General features: G+C 40.1%; 1 long non-coding RNA gene across 3 annotated transcripts in view; it reads left to right on the top strand.

Moving 5' to 3' along the window:
• LOC106508874 overlaps window positions 1-15,198 on the top strand; it is an 80,345-nt gene that overhangs the window by 31,205 nt on the left and 33,942 nt on the right. For 2 of the 3 annotated variants that reach the window (XR_002338629.1, XR_002338628.1), the window contains 2 exons: window positions 969-1,159; window positions 4,985-7,904. This is a non-coding gene — a long non-coding RNA (uncharacterized LOC106508874). Of the gene's footprint in view, window positions 1-968; window positions 1,160-4,984; window positions 7,905-15,198 lie in introns of those variants that run through there. The other variant, XR_001305973.2, reaches the window with a different exon arrangement.

The raw sequence follows: 15,198 nt of genomic DNA, 5'->3' as shown, positions 1-15,198 counted from the left end.
GTGAATATCAGTACTTTTCTTTCATTTTTTCTCCATCTCCTGGAGCAGATAATATTGATGGCTGTGACATAGACTGCCAAAGATTCCCTCTGTCCCTTTATATAAAGGGTGAAGTTGTTGTTAGGAAGGATCTGTCCAAAGAGGGACTACACTCCTTAGCCCCTGAAATTCTTTTTTTTTTTTTTTTTTTTTAATTTTATTTTCCCACTGTACAGCAAGGGGGTCAGGTTATCCTTAGATGTATACATTACAATTACAGTTTTTCCCCCACCATTTCTTCTGTTGCAACATGAGTATCTAGATATAGTTCTCAATGCTATTCAGTGGGATCTCCTTGTAAATCTATTCTAGGTTGTGTCTGATAAGCCCAAGCTCCCGATCCCTCCCACTCCCTCCCCCTCCCATCAGGCAACCACAAGTCTCTTCTCCAAGTCCATGATTTTCTTTTCTGAGGAGATGTTCATTTGTGCTGGATATTAGATTCCAGTTATAAGTGATATCATATGGTATTTGTCTTTGTCTTTCTGGCTCATTTCACTCAGTATGAGATTCTCTAGTTCCATCCATGTTGCTGCAAATGGCATTATGTCATCCTTTTTAATGGCTGAGTAGTATTCCATCGTGTATATATACCACATCTTCCGAATCCAATCCTCTGTCGATGGACATTTGGATTGTTTCCATGTCCTTAGCCCCTGAAATTCTACTGAACAATCACACGTTAGCCAATCCCAAGATTGAATAATGTTTAGATTTGAATTGCTTAATTTATAAGTATAGGTGAGTTTTCTTCCCATAAGGAATGTTATGACAAGACCAGCTCACAAAAACCAGTTGTAGGAAAGACATCCAAGGATATAGCCTGAGAACTGAAAAGTTATTGGGAAAAACATTTTCTCTCTCATAGACATAAGGGCTCTAGTTCTGTTTCTTCATGTTTTTATGCTCTCTCTGTCTTTCTCAATTAGGTCTCTCTGCTGAATTAGACACTGGAAAAGATGATGATGCAGTACAGCACCAGAGTTCAAGCAAAACAGTTCTGATGCTCTGATTTTACATCCTGAGGAGTGAGAATTTGATGGGTCCAGTTAGTCAAGGGTGCCACAGAGTAACCAGTATGAAAACAATATCCTGCATCCTACCTGCTGTGGCTTCAGAGGTAAGAGAATGGGGTGAAGAATGGATGAGGAAGATACTCAAAATGTATCTATCTCACAGATATCTCACCATGGTCACACACAGTTTTGACTTGTCAGTTAGAATTGTTCTGCCTCTTCAATGTTATTCTTCAATATTTGTCTACCACAGCCTATTTCCCCAGAATTTTAATACCCTCTTTACCACCACAAATGTGCTTTTCAGATTCTTGAAGGCCTCACATTTTAGGCATTCCTTCTTCCCTTCCATCACCTTCTTCTACCATCTCTCTTCTTCACACCTACAAATTCTCACCCTCTTGCTTTAAAAAAATTATAACTGTGAAGTAATTCAACCAATATTTTTGTGCTATACAACTGGACTTCTGCACACTGCCAGAAAAGTCCCCAAAGCAAATAGATTTTTCAAAGCATTAAGATGTTTGAAATTGCAGCAGGACATTTAATACTGCTGAAAGAGATCATCTTCCTTTCTTCCTTGTCACAGGGAGATTGATTTTTTTTTTTTTTTTTTGGCCACACCTATGGCATGTGGAAGTAAGTTCTCAGGCCAGGGACCGAACCTATACCACAGCAGTAACCAGAGCAACAGCTGTGACAATGCCAGATGCTTAACCCATGGGACCACCAGGGAACTCCAAGAATGCTCATTAAAAGAAATTAAAATATAGTTGATTTACAATGTTGTGTTACTTCAGGTATATAGCCCAGCAATTCAAATATATATCTATACATATATCTCTCTATATACAGATATATGTATATATAGATAGGTAGACATAGATAGATAGATAGATAGATAGATAGATAGATATAGATATTGTTTTTCAGATTATTTTCCTTTATAGATTATTACAAGATATTGAGTATAGTTCTCTGTGCTACACAGTAGGTCCTTGCTGGTTATCTACTCCATATATAGTAGTGTCTATACGTTCATTCCAAACTTCTAATTTATCCAGTTCCTTTCCCCTTTGGTAACCATAAGTACATTTCTATATTGGTGACTCTATTTGTTTTGTAAATAAGTTCATCTGAATCCTTAAGATTCCACCTTAAGTGATACCATTTGGTCTTTCTCTGTCTGACTTAACTTCACTCAGTGTGGTAATCTCTAGGTCCATCTGAAGATTGCTCTTAAACAGGAACTGGCTTGTGTCATTTTCCTTTGCTTAAAAGCATTTAGGGACTCACCTCCACATTGATGCACATGTCCCAATTCCTCAGTATGGTGTACAAGATCCTTCCTGGATGGCTCCTGCTGACCTCCGGTTACATCCCACATCGCCTGTGCACACACAGTCCCTCCAAACCAGGACCTTGAGGTCTCAGGAGGCACCAGGCCCCCTCACACTGTTCTGTCTTGAACATCCCATCATTATTTCCTGAGCCATCTTCACCCTGCTCTGCTTCTTGAGTGCCTCTCCACCTCTCAGTTGAGCTCAGCAGTCACCCACTCTGATCAGACCTGCCACTCCTTCCTCTCCAGCTCCACATCTTACTCCATCCTAACAACTGTTTCCTCCTTGCACCTGGAGCCACTGTACTTCCCTTCCCAGTCCCCACCCTACAACTTTACACCTCAGAACAGAGATTTTACATCTCACAACTTGAAAATTGTTGCTGCTCCATATTAAATAACTAATAAACATTCTAGAGTGAATGGACAAATCAGTTTGTTTTTTGTTTTTTTGTTTTTTTCAGGGCCACACCTGCAGCATATGGAAGTTCCAGGGCTAGAGGTTGCGTCGGAGCTGCAGCTGCCAGCCTATGCCACAGGCACTGCAATGCTAGATCTGAGCCGAATCTGAAACAATACCTTCTTGCAGCAATGTGGGCTCCTTAACCTATTGAGGGAGGCCAGGTATCAAACCTGCACCTTCATGAATACTAGTCAGGTTCTTAATCTGCTGAGCCACAGCAGAAACTCCACAAATGGGTTTTTAATACAAGAAACAGGGCATTTCGTTTAGTAATGGGGGAACCTGGGAGAGAAGAGGGAGTGCCCACTACCCAGTTTATGAAGATCTGCTCTTTTGCCTGTAATGTCCCTAAAATTGATAACCTAAAACCAACAACAGAGGAGTTGCAACCTGCTTCAGAGAGAGCAGTGTCCTTCCTTCAAGTTAATTGCCTTTAACGATGCTTTATAGAGAACATTTTTTTTAGCCCTGGAGATGTCACTTGGGGCTGAAGCTGTGCCGTCCCCACCTCCATTCCCAGTAAGGAAATCAGGGAGTTATGCTGGCCTTCTGTCAAATCGTCTCCCACAGAGATAGAGCTGTCTAGGCTGGTACTCTTCACTGCACACTCTGCAGGTGTTAACAGGTCAAAAGAGATTGTGCTGACCAGCGTGTGATCGGGCAGAAACTACCGTCCAGGGTTTCACAAGCTCCTGGGATGCTTGTTAAAAATACTGGGGACCAGGCCTCATCTCAGTCCTACCAAATCATGGTCTCTGAGGAAGGAGCCATGGATCTGAATTTCAACACATTTCTCTAATGTTTGCTTGGTTCATTGGCCTATGGGAGCATTAACTCCCAAGAGCTGCTTTGTGGGGGGTTCCCGATATGGAGATGGGCATGTGGGGCTTTAAACTGTCCTATCAGGTCTGCTCCCACGTTTTGATTCCACACTTATTTGACACCCCCTGGCAATTTAGTTTCCTTGTAGCTAAGCCACGGCAGACACAGACAATGTGGAGTTCCATTCTTTTCACAGTGATGTTTCACATGGCAAATGAACAAATTCATGTTGCTTTATTTACTAATGTGAACCCTGTTTCTGAGAATTGAAACCCTGAGTCTGATCAATTTTTTAATAAGTCTTTTCAGTGTATTGAGCATGTGTGCATGCAATCTGTTTCTTTTTTTTTTTTTTTTTTAATGGGTGCACCCCAGGCAAATGGAAGTTTCTGGACCAGGGATTGAATCCGAGCCACAGCTATGACCTACATACACTAGATCCTTTAATCCACTGTGCTGGACTGAGGCTCAAACCCATATCTTCATAGTGACCTGAACCATTGCAGTCGAATTCTTAACCCACTGCAACAGTGGAACTCTGCCAAGTCTTTCTTATCTTACATCTTACCTCTCTGACCTCCTTCCTCAATGTCTTCTCTCCCAACCCAACAGTCTTGTCTTTCTCAAATCTTTCTAATGAGTCTGTAGTGGTTTTATCTGAAGAGATTAAATATTTATAAAACATCTAGCCAGGTTCTTCTGTTTTAGTCAAGAAGGGTTCAAATGATGTCTCTTACAAAACTAGAAGAAAGAACCTAGCTTCTATTTGCCCTGGAGGGATGAGGCCAAACTTTGAAATAGTAGTTTTCAACCAAGGATGGATGGATTTTTTTCCTACCAGGAGAACTTTGTCAATGTCCAGTGACATTTTTATTTTTCACAGTTGGCAGATACTACTGTCATCTGGAGGTCAGAGGCTAGGGACACCACTAAACATTTTATAATACATACAACAACTCCCTACAAAAAGAGAATTATGTCAGGAAAGGAGAAAATGGGAACTCTTTGTACCCTGTGATCAATTTTGCCATGAACCAAAAACTGCTCTAAAAAACAAAGTCTTTTTTTAAAAAAATGATTTATCTAGCCCAAAATATCAATAAGACCAAGTCTGAAAAACCTAGCCTTGAAGGAAGCCAGTTATATTACTTTTTTTACTTTTGAACCTGCAGCATTCAACTTTTGTGACAAGACTAGCTAGCTTTTGTAAAGGATAGTCATTTTGCACATAAATGCTTTCCAAGTCAGTTCAGATGTACATTTCTATCTCTCTCTCTCTCTCTTTTTTTTTTTTTTTGCTAGGATCAGAAGATGATGTTATAATTGAGTGACGTCTGCTTCACAGCATTACCCGTAAGACGAAGCCATTTAGCTCCACCAGAAATATGAAACATGCTGAGGTGAGAATTGAATTCACTTTTAATAGACACACTTGTGTTAACAGAGGCAAACTAAATTAGAAATAGGAGATGTCAATGCAAAAGAAATTTGATCTTGGAATCTGGTTATGAGTGATGACCTACTTTGTGGGGGTTCTTCATTTTTGATTTCCAGAATCCGTGTGTTTCCCTCAGCACATGAGCCTTCCATCTTGTAGGCCATATGGTGCTCTTTTGGAATGACTTTCATTTGATTTTCTCCCTTATTTAGAAATATTTATTTTATTTTTGCTCTGTCAGGAAAGGATGAGGTCCTTGAGGAATGGTCTTTTGTCGAAAGGCTCCTCTTGCTAGTATTCAACTTTGGTGATTCCACTAGGACTCTTACCAGACAAGTTTAAAAACAAAACAAAATAAAACAAAACAAAGAACCTGGAATAAAAATCAAAATCTGGAAAAAAATCAAAAATTAAAAAAACAAAAAAATGGAAAAAGAAAAAACAAAAGCAAAAACAAAAAGTGTAACCCTATTGGTGAAGTTTGGAAAATAAATTTATATAACTTATTTAGATGAAATGAATTAAAATAATTCACTCTTCATTTGGGTCAGGGCATCAATAATCATGTGAAAAATTCACAGATTTCTTTTGTGTGGTGGTGGAAATGGGCAAGCAGCAAGGTATGTCAGGGATTAGGGATGAGAGAATATAAGCATTGGGGATGGGAGAATATAACCTCCTGGAAAGTTATGGAACTGCATCCCTCAGGGCCGCATAAGGGTGCCTGACAGTGTCACCCAAGTCTTGAGTGGGTCAGCAGTAAAGATGAGGGAAAATGACAAACTGCTTTTTCCAAGGACAAAGCCAAATGAAAGGTGGAAGTTAACTATCTGTCAGTATTAAAAGATGCCAATGGGACAGCAGGAGCGAATCAACATTAATTAAGCACAATTAAGGAGTGGAACTCACTGTACCAAAACAGAACCTGGTCCCTTCCCAGAAAGCCTGCACCTCCCCCCGTTTTCCATCCTTCTTCCCTTTTGGATGCAACACTCCGTTGATGGCAAGGCTGGGCAGAAACTTGCCGCTCTGTTTCATTCTGTCAGGATGCCTCCACTTCTGTGTCACCTGTTATATTTGCTTAGGACATTGCCACTGTTGCATCTGCCGCAGAAATTCACACTTGGTGAAACTTCTGCTTGGGAAATAGTTTGTCAGTAGAAGTGAAGACATAATCATTATCTATGGGTGACACCTTTGCTCATGCTTAGTATTTCAGGTTAGTGGGAGACCATTCCCAGTTGATGTTTTGGTATCACCTGCACAGAGCCAGACAGCCTTTAAGCCAGTTTCAACATGCTGTTTCACTCAAAGAAATACAAGTCTGGAATCTAGAATAATTGAAAAGCAATATAAATCTCTACTGCAATGGCTGAATCCAGTCTATCTCTCTCCTTAATGGACAAATTTCTTGAAAGAATGATGCCATTCAATACTTATTATTTCTTCTTTCTCACCTCTAATTTGTTATTTAGTCCCACGTCACCATGCCTCTGCTACACTAGGTAATCCTCCAAGTCACCAAGCATTTTCTAAGTAACAAATACATTAACCCTTCTTGCTCCTTTCTCTTACTTGACTTCTCTATGTCATGAATCATTGATTTTGTCTCCTAGGTCCTTTCCTGTCTCACTGTACCTGGTCTCCCTGCGTGATGGCATTAGGGTGATATCATGACCCAGATGACATCCAGGGTTGTGGTTCTTTCAAGGTCCCCAGTCAGATCTCAACACTCCATTGAGTCTCTATCTCTCTGAGAGGGTGTCACACAAGTATCTTAGATTCAAAATGTCCAAAAGGACCAGTCAGTCACCTCTCCTTTTGAATCTTTTCTTTCATCTTGGTTTTCCATATTGATGACTAATAATGCCATTATCCCACATTCTAAACTAGAAAAGCCATTCTACTTTCTTTTGCTTCCTATTCCTAATTATTTGTCAAATGTATGTTGTTTCTGACAAACAAACAAAAAAAAAAACCCTGTATAACATGTTCTGTAGCTTTTCCTTTTAAATTCAATTGTTCTTAGTATGAAACAATAGTTGTCTGCCTCTTTCAATTCTCAGCAAGTTCTCAACAGCTACAGTAGGTGGGACTCTTAATGGCTATATTTCTGCTAGCCAAACCCATCTACAGATTATGAAGTATTGATCCAAGCTGGACCAATCAGATATTTTCCTCTAGAAATCTGAGTTGTCTGTTCTTGAATAGAGGGACAGAGTGACCAAGAGATGGTAGAACTGATGTATGTTAATGACATTAAATAGACTGCCCTCGACTCCTGCAGCTCCCCTGGATCTGTCCATACCTTAGTTGTTTAATAATTTCTTCAATGACATGAGATAAGACAAAATTTTGCAATAAACACATTTTTTTTGGTTAATGTTGGCCAATTTGTTCATATTGCTGGAAACCATGACATTCTTAAACTATGCCCTGAGTTCTCTACCCAATGGAGTTGTCTTTCAGAAATACAAGGCTGGTCTTATTTCTCTTCTTAATTATTTCAGAGAAAAGACAACCTACAGATCAGAAGAAAACATTTGTAAATGATGTTACCAATAAGGGCTTAATTTCTGAATTATACAAACAGCTCATACAGCTTAATGTAAAAACAAAAAACAAAAAAAAAAACACAACCTAATCCAAAAATGAGCATAAGAACTAAACATTTTTCTAAAGCAGATATAGAAATGGCCAATAGGCACATGACAAGATGCACAGTATCACTAATTATTAGAGAAGTGCAGATAAAAACTACAATTCCACCTCATACTGGTCAGAATAGCCATCATTAATAAGTCTACAAGTAATAAATGCTAGCGAGGGTGTGTAGAAAAGGGGACCCTCCTACACTGTTGGTGGGATTGTAAATTGGTGCTATCACTATAGAAAACAGTATGGCTGTTCCTCAGAAAACTAAAAACAGAACTACCATATGATCTAGCAATCCTACTCTTGGGCATCTATCCAGAGAAAACTACAATTCAAAAAGATACATGCACCCCAATATTCACTGCAACATTATTTGCGATAGTCAAGACATGAAAGCAACCTAAATGTCCACTGACAGAGGAATGGATAAAGAAGTTGTGGTACATGTATACAATGGAACATTATTGAGCCATTAAAAAGAATGAAACAATTCCACTTGCAGCAACATGGAAAATATCGTATGATATTATTTATATTTGGAATCTAAAAAAATGATACACATGAACTTATTTACAAAACAGAAACAGACTCACAGACATAGAAAAAAATTATGGTTATCAAAGAGAAGAGGGGGAGGGCGGAAATTAGGAGCCTGGGATTACAGATGTACATTACTTTATGTAAAACAGATAAACAACAAGGACCTACCATATAGCACAGGGAACTACATTCAACATCTTGTAATAACCTGTAAGGGAATCTGAAAAATAACATATCTATAAAAGAATATGTATATAATTGAATCACTTTGTTGTACACTTGAAACTAACACAACATTGTAAATTAAGTATAGTTCAACAGAAAATGCATAAAAATTATTTCAGAGACACTCCATCACCTTGTGTATGAAAGTCAGTTTCCATGGCTAAGCTTGAAGGAACATGCAGCGTGGCTGCTCTTCTTCCTACAATGTGTATCTCCCCAACTTCCCTGTAGACCGTAGGAGTTCCAGGCCCATAGTGTGTGATCCCGGGGTCCTCTGTGATCTGCAGAGCCTGCCCATGCCCCTCTCCCTGGTTAGTGGTAAGTTCCTGCTCTCCCTGTGAGGATCCCCTTGCCCACCTCTTCTGACACCCTTAACACAGTCAGTACCTTCTGCCCCTCTGCCCCCATAGCACTTTCTGCTTGCTTGTGTAAGTGCTGAGAGTAGTGGGAACATCCGTTTACATGCCTATTGTCCTATTCAACTGGCAGCTCCTCGATGGCAGTTACATGTGGCCAAAGACCTCCGGCGCCTCTGGAAACATTGTCACTGGAGAGAGGGTCACAAGACATCTGGGGCCCTTAGGAAGATTGGGGAGTCATAGTGGCCTCCTCAGCCTGTCAGGCAGTGTCCAGGGTGAGATACACCCTGACCCTGACGGAAGAGTGTATCATATATCATGCACCAAAGTAAGGTCCCTGGTAGTCTAGTGGCTAGGATTCGGCGCTTTCATATATCATGCACAAAGTAAAATAAAAGGAAGGAGTTACACCCCTGGAGGCATTAGCCACCAAAAGCAGTGCTACTCTAATGTAGAAGAAAATGTCTGTTTGTGTCAGCATGGAGATGCAAGGAGCCAAGAGCCATGGCATGAGCCTGGCAGATGTGCAGAGATAGGGTGACAGTTTGGGGAGAGGTGAACGGCATACTCAATGGTGAAGAAAAACAGAAGAGCTTAGGGCACTTGAACCACTAACTGAACTTCTGGACATCAGAAAATCTTTATTGTTACTGGGCCCATGTGGCTGCCTCGTTTGTAACTGTTGCCAAAGTGACTAAAGAATTCCAAAATATCTCACAAATGATTTCTAAAAACAGAGAGAATAGTTCCCTGGACATGAGACCCCTGCTGGGTAAGGGGTGTGAGAGGTTTGTCAGAGTGTGGAGCAGATACATGGAATGAATCAGTCTGAGTGGCAATGGGTGTGAGTGTGCCACTAAAAAGCCAAGGAATCCAATCTGTTGAATGGAGGTTAATTAAAATGTAAATCTGGCAAGCACTAACATTTTGGACAGCCTCAAACCTGTTTAAATGTTGCCAATATAATATGCCCTTACGCTTCTACTGATTTCTTTAATTACCATCTGTTAAGTGAACAGTGATGATGAAGTAGTTTTCTCAAAGTTTTTGGTTATTAAATCTGCTTTAAAAACTCGCTCATCCATGAAAGCTAATTTTATTTTTATTTTTTATTTTTTGGCTCTTGCCTCTTCTTTCCAGGCCAACTACCCTTGGTTTTGGCTGAACTCAATATTCCTGCCTTTATTGTGGTCACTATAACCACTGTTTGAATAATCCTTGTGAGGCTGCAAATGGAAAACCCAAGTCACCCTTATCTTGTAAAAATTGTGTGCTGCGTTTGACGATGAAAAGGAAAGGTGCTTTTAAGAGCCCAGGGTGGATGTACTCTGTATTTTTGTCTTTTAAATCCACTGATTGTGAGTTTGGCTTTGGCAGAACACACCTTCACCTTCATGGATATTTTGGTGGTGGCTGGTAATTACTTGATTTGATATTATTTTTCCAAGTGTTACAATTTATTAAAAAAAGAATATGTTACAATGAAGCAATCATAAAATTTTCCACCAATCTCTTATATAGAAGGAGATTTCTGATTCCTCGTTTTTCCGCAGTGTAAGTAGCAAAGAGAGTGCTGTGGGTGCATTTGATAGAGTGAACTTGTGAGAGAGATTTCCAGTTCATCTCTTGTCTAGTGGAAACCTGCATCTGGCAGAAGTAAAAATGATGTAAATCTGATATAACTGAATTCTATTAGGGGCATAGAAGTTACAAGGAAAACCCACACTTCGGGGTTCCAATATAAAGTAGGAGAGATCAGCCAGTTGCTAAGGAAATGAGCTAGAAGCCATAGAAATCCCATAAAGACATGAACTGTGCTCTCAAACATGCCCTCCCAAGGGCTAGATCTGGAGCAAACGGCTTGTCCTGAGTGGTCTCCACCAGCCCTACCACCTTCTTACCAACTCAAACTGTCTCTGCCCCAACCCCAAGTCCTCCCCTGTCCCCACCCCAAGTCCTCCCCTGTCCCTGCATACCCAGATACTACCTGATCCTGACTGTCCAAATTCAGTTCCATCTCAACTGTGATGACAAGCCTCAACGATTTCCCTCCCCCTGAATTATCTCACTCATTGGTGACTTTCCTGTAACTACCATGTGGTAGTGCAGTATCACTTAGTGGCTGGTCTGTGTCCATGTCTTTATTCCTCTGTAGATGTGTTAGGAAGCAAGCAGCATGCTTTCCACGTTTGTGATGTCCACCCCAAGACACCCCTGAGCATGTGTTCAGCACATCCTTGTTACTCGAGCTGCAGTTTCCCACGAGCCTGCTAAAGAGGAGGAAGAATATTCTAAGGAGATGACCCGGCTTAACTAATTGACTTCACCCTGCAAAACAGGCTGATAACTACTCCTGTAACTTATTGGCTGACACTTGAATTTGTACCAGGAAGTAGAGGTGGTGGGAAATCAATAGGGAGGAATTCTGGATAGATCCCCATTAATTCTGGTGACTTTTCCTGATGAAAGTTCTCTTTGCCCTAAATATGATTTATGCTCTGCCATAGACTCACTGCTACATGAAAGCATAGCTCCTTCTGACAGCTACTAGTGCATTAAATTTGCAATTTGTTTTTATTTTCCCTTCTTTTTAGTCAAAGCAAATAGTTTCTAGTGTCTTTATTTTTTTGTAACAGTTATTGCCATCATTAATCTCTCCAATATGTTTTACAACATAAGAAAAACACTCAAAGAAATATATAGATATTTAAATTTCAAATGATGTGATTTTAAGCTAGATTGCGTTCTTTCCTAAAAAAAAATTGTATCTCAATTTATTTGACCACCCATGAATCCATTAACACACTCTTTTTTTTTTTTGCATATTCTTTTTTATTTTATTTTATTTTATTTTCCCACTGTACAGCAAGGGGGTCAGGTTATCCTTACATGTATACATTACAATTACAGTTTTTCCCCCACCATTTCTTCTGTTGCAACATGAGTATCTAGACATAGTTCTCAATGCTATTCAGCGGGATCTCCTTGTAAATCTATTCTAGGTTGTGTCTGATAAGCCCAAGCTCCCGATCCCTCCTACTCCCTCCCCCTCCCATCAGGCAACCACAAGTCTCTTCTCCAAGTCCATGATTTTCTCTTCTGAGGAGATGCATTAACACACTCTTATACATTAATTTAAGAAATAGCAATAATCTGCTCTATAAGGTAAGCAAATAAAATTTGACATTCCATTCAACCAAGCATTTGTTTTAAAAGGTGAGGATGCTAAAATTTGAAAGTAACCAAGGTGCCCTTCATTAGGTAAATGGACAAATAAACTGGTACATTCATACAATGGGATCTTATTCAGTTATTTTTTTTTTTAAAGTGAGCAATCAAGCCACCAAAAGACAGGGAGAAAGCTTAAATGCATATTGGTAAGAAGCCAGTTTGAAAAGGTGACATACTGTATGATTTCAACTCTATGACATTCTGGAAAAGGCAAAATAGTAAAAATATCACTGACTTTCAGGGCCTCATAGAAAGAAAGGAGGGACGGATGAATAGATGGAGCAAAGAGCATTTTTAGGGCAATGGAATTATTCAGTGTGACACTGGAAAGGTATATACATGTCATTATACATGTGTCAAAACTCATAGAATGTACAATGCAAAAAGTGAACCCTAGCACAATCTACAGACCTAATAATGACATATCAATATAGGCTCATCAATTGCAGCAAACGTACCACTAATGCAAGATGTTACCAAGAGATGAGACTGGGAAGGAGGGAGGGGGGCGGCAGGGTGGGGGGGCATTCTAGAACTTTCTGTGCCTTCTGCTCAATTTTTCTATAATCATAAAATTGCTCCCCCAAAAAATCTACTGGAAAAAAGATAGGTGCATGATTGATGATGATTTTTAAATTTTTATTTTATATGCAATGGGTTATATTCTTTAATTAAATCTTTTTTCTAATCTCTAAGATAATTGAATACCATGAGACCTAAAGTTGTTAGTGGCTTTCTCAGATACATTTAAAATTCAAGTGTAAAAACGGATGTTACAATGAACATGTTCAAAGACTGTGTTGTCAAGATATATAAAACAGGGGGCTCAAGAGATAGTTAGTGGATATTACCTGAGCATATGGTCTAGCACACCCAGAGTCTCAAACTGCCCTGTATGGGTGCACTTAATCTCATTTCTCCTTTCCTCCCACTTCTCTGAGCAGTGAATGGACTTTTGTTTTGCGAGGGGGGTGGGTAAATGTCTATTGTTTCATGTGAAAGTGACTAGTCAAAAATATTTTCAGGAGTTCCCGTCGTGGCGCAGTGGTTAATGAATCCGACTAGGAACCATGAGGTTGCGGGTTCGGTCCCTGCCCTTGCTCAGTGGGTTAACGATCCGGCGTTGCCGTGAGCTGTGGTGTAGGTTGCAGACGCGGCTCGGATCCCGCGTTGCCGTGGCTCTGGCGTAGGCCGGTGGCTACAGCTCCGATTCAACCCCTAGCCTGGGAACCTCCATATGCCGCAGGAGCGGCCCAAGAAATAGCAACAACAACAACAACAACAACAACAAAGACAAAAAAAAAAGACCAAAAAAAAAATATTTTCAAAAATGGATCCTGAGTAACATTTTGAGAGACTAGTATGTATGTGAAAAAGACTAAGAAAATGAGTGAATTAATAATGAGAGTAATTCTAGGTTATTGAAATTAATTTTATAATATTTAGCAATATTAAGCACTGGATTTATTCTAGGCACTGACAAAATTCTTTTACAGGCGTTTATACAACATTTACTAAATATCTGATGTATGCCCACTATATGCCAGGTGTTATTTTATTTATTTCTCATTATAACTCCATAAAATAAGAGCTCTTATTATCCATATTTTCCAATGTGGAACCTCAGGTTTTCATGCTTAATGAGATTTCCCGTGGTCAGACAGAAAGAGGCAGAACTAGAATTCTGACTGGAGACCAAGCTCTCAATGCCCTACAGCTCATATAATTCATCAAACTTGGGAGTTCCTTATGTGGCTCAGTGGGTTAAGACTCCGACTATTATCCAGGAGGATGCGAGTTCAATCCCCAGCCTAGCTCAGTGGGTTACAGATCTGGCATTGTTGTGGCTGTGATGTAGGCCAGCAGCTGCAGCTCTGATTTGACCCCTAGCCTGGGAACTTCCATATACTCCAGTGCAGCTGTAAAAAGAAAAAAAAAGAAGAAAAAAAAATATATATACACACATACACGTAGCATCACACCTGGAATTAGGAGGTGGATTTGCAATGCATAACTTTGTACTCATATATGGAACAAGCAAGGAAATAAGTCTTGAGAGAGCTAAGGAAAGGGATCAAGTGATCCTACATTAAAAATTATACAGTTTGGCCATGTTTTGGTAAAATCTTCAATGTTTCCTTTATTATACCTTAAAAAACAGCATGCTGACGAATGTTTAACAACTGACTCTCTACAAAAAGCCCTGACTTATAGCACTTGCCAATTTCTATGGTGTAAATACTCCCACCATAGCTGATTACAAGCTACCAATGTGACCTAAATGAACACGGGTTCAGACTTGTTCCTGAAACTATCTAGAGAGATGTGATTTCTCTGTAGATTTTAAGGGTATTCTGTTCAAAACCTAGCAGAGCTTTGAGTAGTTTCTCAGGTGATGAGTTGGTCCCCAAATTCTGGAATTGCGAATAAGGGGTACATCCCGCTGCAAAGGCCAGAGATAGATCTTTGACATTGCTGCGGGGTGACTTGCTGAATCAATTCTCCTGTGGGTCAGTTAGGGCCCCTAGCATCTATTTGTAGAGAGGAATAAGTATTGAAAATAGGAAATAAAAATATTCCTAGAAACTCATCTGTGAATGTCTACAACCTAAATGTACTCTGATGTACATTCAGAGTTCCCAGTGAGAGCAGGTGCTGTGGGAGGGGCCGCCCCACTGCTAGAAGAAACCGCTTTCTGCAGCAATTCTTGTCTCTTCATCACACGGTTCTTCAGGACCCAGCCAGCCGGGAGGGCAAGCACAGGAAGCCTGGTATCCCCAGGTGATGCCAGGAAGTATGGGGGCTCTGTGGGCTGCAGGAAACTCACGTAGGTCCTACCCCCTGTTACAGTGAAAACCCAAACACCCACTCCTCATTCTTCTCTCAGTTCCATCTCTCCAGAATAGTTAATCTCCATGCTCTTCCCAGAGAGTCACTGCCTGAATAATAAATCTCTTCGCAGCCTCTCCCACAGGGCAACAGTGTGTCTTGACAGCCAAACCAATATTGGGCATGGGATCAATCCCTCCCTTAATGGGATGACCACAAAACACTGAAACTAAGACTGC

The sequence above is a fragment of the Sus scrofa genome, chromosome 1, assembly GCF_000003025.6.
Source record: "Sus scrofa isolate TJ Tabasco breed Duroc chromosome 1, Sscrofa11.1, whole genome shotgun sequence".
In the NCBI taxonomy this organism is placed as follows: domain Eukaryota; kingdom Metazoa; phylum Chordata; class Mammalia; order Artiodactyla; family Suidae; genus Sus; species Sus scrofa.
The sequence above is the reverse complement of the archived record's forward strand: the minus strand, read 5'-3'. Positions and strand labels throughout refer to the sequence as shown.